The sequence below is a fragment of the Urtica dioica genome, chromosome 9, assembly GCF_054948205.1.
Source record: "Urtica dioica subsp. dioica isolate 48M chromosome 9, U.dioica_male_clone48M_v1_H2, whole genome shotgun sequence".
NCBI lineage: Eukaryota > Viridiplantae > Streptophyta > Magnoliopsida > Rosales > Urticaceae > Urtica > Urtica dioica.
The window spans coordinates 11,787,532-11,793,381 of NC_142764.1; the positions used below are offsets into that span (position 1 = coordinate 11,787,532).

The 5,850-nt window shown below is 36.2% G+C and overlaps 1 long non-coding RNA gene across 1 annotated transcript; it reads left to right on the forward strand.

Moving 5' to 3' along the window:
* Positions 1–1,436: 1,436 nt before the first annotated feature.
* LOC149384950 (uncharacterized) lies at positions 1,437–3,084 on the forward strand. The gene is made up of 3 exons (XR_016301513.1): positions 1,437–1,785; positions 2,494–2,589; positions 2,757–3,084. It is a non-coding gene; the product is annotated as an uncharacterized LOC149384950 (long non-coding RNA).
* Positions 3,085–5,850: the final 2,766 nt, after the last annotated feature.

Sequence of the window (5,850 nt, forward strand, 5' to 3'; positions counted from 1 at the left end):
TTGTTATTAAATTGTGGAACCTGTCATATTTTGTTTGGCTTTAATATGAATCGTAGCCACTTACCGTCTTGCTAATCAATTGTTTTATTCTGGTACATATTGGACTGTTTCAGTTTCTGGTATATTTTTCCTGATTCCGTTAATGATGACCGTAATTGTCTAGGTGGTCAGTGATAATTAAAAGCCAACCAAAAAGAAAGTAGAGTTTAAATCTTTTGTTGTTGTATTCTTTTGTATATAATTGAAAGGAGGCAGAAGTTATATGGTATTAAATAAGCTAATTGCCGTTTTCATTTCAGCCGAGGTGCTCGAGTGTCGATACAACTGCCTTAAAGATACAATGGTTGACAACAGTAAGTTATGTAGTTGCTACTAAAGACATTCGGGCATGATTACAAATTTTCCTCTCTTTATCTTCAGGCCCTAAAGGTTCAATAGTGTCAGACACAATCTTGGGTGCGTATATTGATTCTGTTCGATTGAATCGTCGTCCAGAGGTTCGTAGTGATTATTTTTATTTGAAGGATTATACTTGTTTGCTATTCTAATTAGCTAAAAACCACTTGTGTAATTAAAAAAAAAACGAACTTCGTTTCTACAATTGTGTTCCTTACAATTCCGAGATCACTTTAGAAGAAACGTCCCTGTGTGGAACAACCCTTGACGTCAAGGCGTAAGAGCAAGCGTAGTGTTGGATTAGAGCATCGTATAAACCGCAGTTTCGTAGGTAAGGATAACTCTAACACATTGCACTACTGATTTTTAGCATGTGTGTTCGTGATTCTTTTTTTCCCTTACTAATTCCTGTATTTTACTGTTTACTCTGGTTCTCTACTGGAATAATAACCACTTACAAAAGTTCCCCCATCAGTTTCTTGTCGTGAGGCTTGCGATTCTATTCCATCAGACATGGTGTTAGGTACTTACGTACGCCTGACCAATGAGGTTGCTTCTAATAAGGTATTACAACTACATGAATTTCCAACACATTTTTAAACTAATATAGAAGATGAAATAGTTATGCTTCAATTGATAGTAACATTTGTATTGGCCAATGAACGTGCTTTTAATAAAGTAGTACAACTACAGATTTTTCAACATCTTGTTTTTTTAAAAATTAAAAAAAAACTATTACTGAAGCTAAAGTAGCTATGCTTACTTTTATAATAACATATGTCGTTTTACCAGATAAACTACGACAATAACTTGACATCGAGAATATCAGAGTTCACAAACGTATCTGCCCGCCAAGTATTCTTTGCAAACCTGATTCCAGAAAGTAAGCAAAGCCATATTTGTTAAGTGCTCCTGGGTTCCTTTATTTTGCACTCGCACACCTTTTTTTATATGTGTTATACTAATATATTATATTTAAAATATTCTAACAAATCAAGATTGAAAAAAGCCATTCTATTTATTTATTTTATACTGACACTGTTTTTTATTCACTAGATATCTCTACTGGTGATACATTATTTCGGGGGTACGAACTGCCGAAAGAACCTTTGTTTCTCAAAAATAGAATAACTTGTTCTATGTGCGGAGCAGTTAAGTTTCAGTTTGAAACTCCAAGCTTTTGTTGCTCATCTGGAGAGATATGTTTAGCAGTCCAAGAGCCTCCTTATGCCCTTGTTGATTTGTACTGTGGATCTTCTGTAGAATCTATTAACTTCCGCAAGTATATACGCATCTATAATTCGAGCTTCGCATTCAGCTCAATGGGTGTTCATCTCGACGAGACACTGTTACGACAAAATAGTGGAATCTATACTTTTCGTGTTCAAGGTCAAATTCATCATTGGATTAAACCTTTGAATTCCCAAGATCAAGTTGTATCTGCCTTACAATTATATTTTTATGATACTGCCTCTGAGATCCAAAACCGTCAAGAATTCTCTGATCATTTATTAAATGGGGTGCTTGGAAAATTGAGTTTAATCATGGACACAAATCCGTATAAGAAGTTCTTTAAAAGTTTAATAAATTTTATGAACGTTCACGATTTTTCAATAAGTATAAAAGATAATCATGGACTTGATCAACACGTGTTTAATGCGCCTTCTACTTCTCAAGTTGCTGCTGTTTAGCTCGGCCTCCAGGCGAGCTCAACCTCTATGCGAGCTCGACCTCCATGAAGGCCCGACCTCCAGGCGAGCTCAACCTCCAGGGAGTTCGACCCCCCAGGCGAACTCGACCCCCCATTCGAGCTCGACCCCCCCAAGCGAACTCGACCTCCAGGAAGGCTCGATCTCCAGCCAGGCTCGCCTTCCAGGCCAGGCTCGACCCGAGATCGACCCTCAGGCAAGCTAGACCTCCCAGGCAGGGTTAACCTCAAGGCGAGCTCGACCTCCAGAGAGCTTGACCCCCCAGGCGAACTCGACCCCCTAGGCGAGCTCGACCCTCCAGGCGATAATCAGACGCATAATATCGGGTACGATTATGGTTGTTATGATCCATTGCAATATCCTATTTTATTCCCGTACGGTGAAACAGGCTGGCATGTGAATATTGATCGTGCATAAAAAAATGAAGAACGCTCATTGCCTATTCATGGTACTATGAACGACTTGTTTACTGCAGAGCAAGCTGGTTAGTATTTTCACTATTATAATATGCAACTATATGTTTTTTTTAAAGTAATCTACTACATTGCACGACATTTTTTCCCCGAATTATTTGTAACACCACCGACTTAACTTATATGCTTGGTGGATTAATTAAAGTACAAATATTTGTAAATTTCTATTTTTTGTCAGGTTGTTCCCGCGGTCGACGAATTTCTAGAGTATCTTGTCGTGAATATTATTGTTACAAACTTCAAATTCGACCAAATGAGCAATCGATTTTATTGTACAGTGGTCGGCTATTCCAGCAATATGTGGTTGATATGTACGTTAAAATAGAGACAAATCGATTGAATTTTATTAGGAAGAATCAAGATCATATTCGCGCTGATTTATATCAGGGACTCGTAGATTCTATTGAAATGGGATTAAGAAAAGGGTCAGAAATTGGGAAACGTATTGTGCTTCCAACAACTTTTATTGGTGGTCCTAGAGATACGCAACGAAGATATTTAGATGCAATGACTTTGGTTCGAAGCTTTGGAAAGCCAGATTTCTTTCTTACTATGACTTGTAATCCTAATTGGCTTGAAATACAACATGAATTAAAGTCATTCGAACTAGCACAAAATCGTCCTGATTTAACCGCGCGTATTTTTAAAGCCAAATTAGAACAGTTGAAAAAAGAAATAATAAAAAAAAATATTTGGCCCGGTTTCCGCCTATGTTTATGTTGTTGAATTTCAAAAGAGAGGATTGCCTCACGTTCATTTTTTTGATCATATTAAAAACAGGTTTCAAAATCTATTCACCTAAACAAGTCGATCAGTTTGTTTGTGCAGAGATACCTTCACAAATTGAGCAACCGTATTTGTATTATCTTGTTATTAAGCATATGATGCATGGACCTTGTGGCATTTTAAATCCTAACAATGTTTGTATGACAAAAAAAAGAGGTTGTAAAGATCATTATCCAAAGGAGTTTGTTGAACAAACTGAAGTAAGTGAAGATTGTTACCCGATTTATAAACGTTCTATTTTAGGCCCACAAATTATAGTTCGCAAAAAGGAATTGGATAACAGATGGGTTGTTCCATATAATCCTATGTTACTTGCAAAATTTAACTGTCATTTAAATGTTGAGATCTGTTCAACTATTAAAGCTGTCAAATATCTGTATAAATATGTTTATAAAGGACATGATCGTCTGTTATTTTCTTTAGAAAGGAATTTAAGCACACGCAATATTGATGAAATCAGTGATTTTCAACAAGCAAGGTGGATAACGCCGTCAGAAGGTGCTTGGAGAATCTTTGGTTTTCCATTGAATGAAATGGTTCCTGCTGTATTAGCTCTTCAAATACATTTGCCGGGAAAGCACAGTGTATCGTTTGCACCTACTCAAAATATTCAGTATCTTTTATCATCCGAGTCAACAGCTACGTCAATGCTTACAGATTTCTTCGAATTAAACAAGCGCAACACTAAAGCAAGATCATTATTGTACAAAGATATTCCAAGATACTATGTATGGAATAAACAAGCAAAGATGTGGACGGAGCGGAAAAAAAAATTATGATTGGAAGAATGGTTTCAGTTAATCCTGCCGAAGGAGAACGATATTATTTGCGAATATTACTATCGCACTGTAAAGGCTCAATCTCTTTTGAAGATTTGCGCACTGTTAATCTACACACATCTAGAACATTTAGAGAAGCTTGTTTATTACATGGTTTGTTACAAAATGATGACCATTATGGAAATTGTTTCGAAGAAGCTTGTTCTCTCGGTATGCCGTCACAATTACGTCATTTGTTTGTCGTTATTCTTGCTTACTGTGCTGTTGATAACCCTGCCTCGATATGGACTAGATATAAAACTGATATGTCATCTGACTTTTTCCATCGTCGAGGTTTAAATCAGTTAGCAGAATCTTTGGCTCTTCAAGAAATACAACATGCATTAGATATGCTCGGAAAAAATATTAACGATTACTCGCTTGTCCCTTTCGACGTAAACATAGATGTTGTTGAGCAAAGTAATAAAATAATTGCCGACGAACGAAATATTCACATTGACGAAGAGGATGTGCAGTCGTATTGTAAGCTTAATGTAGAGCAAAGAGCATTTTTTGATCATGTCATGCATTCTGTTCATACAAGATCACCAGGAATATTTTTTATAGACGGGCCAGGTGGAACAGGGAAAAGTTTCGAATACCATTGCTTACTTGCACATATAAGAAAAGAAGGATTAATTGCACTAGCAACTGCGTCTTCAGGAGTGGCAGCAGGAATTCTACCGGGAGGTCGTACAGCGCATTTTCGATTCAAAATCCCGATTGAAGTACAACGATCAATGCAGTGCAATGTTAGTAAACAATCTGGTTTAGCTGCTTTATTATGTATGGCAACTGTTATTGTCTGGGATGAAGCACCAATGATGCATCGCTTTATAATAGAATATGTCGACCGTTTGTTTCGTGATTTAACGAATTGTGATTTTCCATTTGGTGGAAAGATATTTGTATTAGGTGGCGATTTTCGTCAAGTGCTTCCAGTAATTGTTAGAGGCTCACGAAAAGATATCAGCAATGGAGCACTTGTCAATTCTTATCTATGGTCTACTTTCATAAAATACAAACTTCATCACAACATTCGAGCTACTACTGATACAGAATTCTCAAATTTCTTATTGCAAATTGGAAATGGTAGCCATTATGATGACAATGATGAAAACGTTTCAATTCCAACTGATATGATCATTTCATTCACTGATGATCAAGCTTCATTAAACGAGTTACTCAAATGTGTTTTCCCTTGTTTCGACAATAATGAAGAATTTGATTCAACTTCTGTCAATCGAGTTATCCTAACACCGAAAATGAATCTGTGGACGCCATCAACGACCTAATGATTGACATATTCCCAGGTAAATTATTTTTTTGCTACTCTTTTGATTTTATGTATTACTATGTATTTATAGCACAACTAAATAGCAAATTAATAATTATTTATATAATCACAGGTAACATTCACACATATTTTAGCTTTGACAATTCAATTGAGACTACTGACAAAACTTTTGAGCAAGATTTCCTCAATACATTGACTCCAAATGGAATTCCACCCCACGAATTGCGGCTTAAAAAAGGTTGTCCTATTATATTATTGCGTAATATAAATTCAGCAGAAGGATTATGTAATGGAACTCAGCTTATTTGTAGGAATTTCTTACCAAATTTAATACAAGCCGAAATATCTGAAGGTCAAAAAAAAGGAAAATT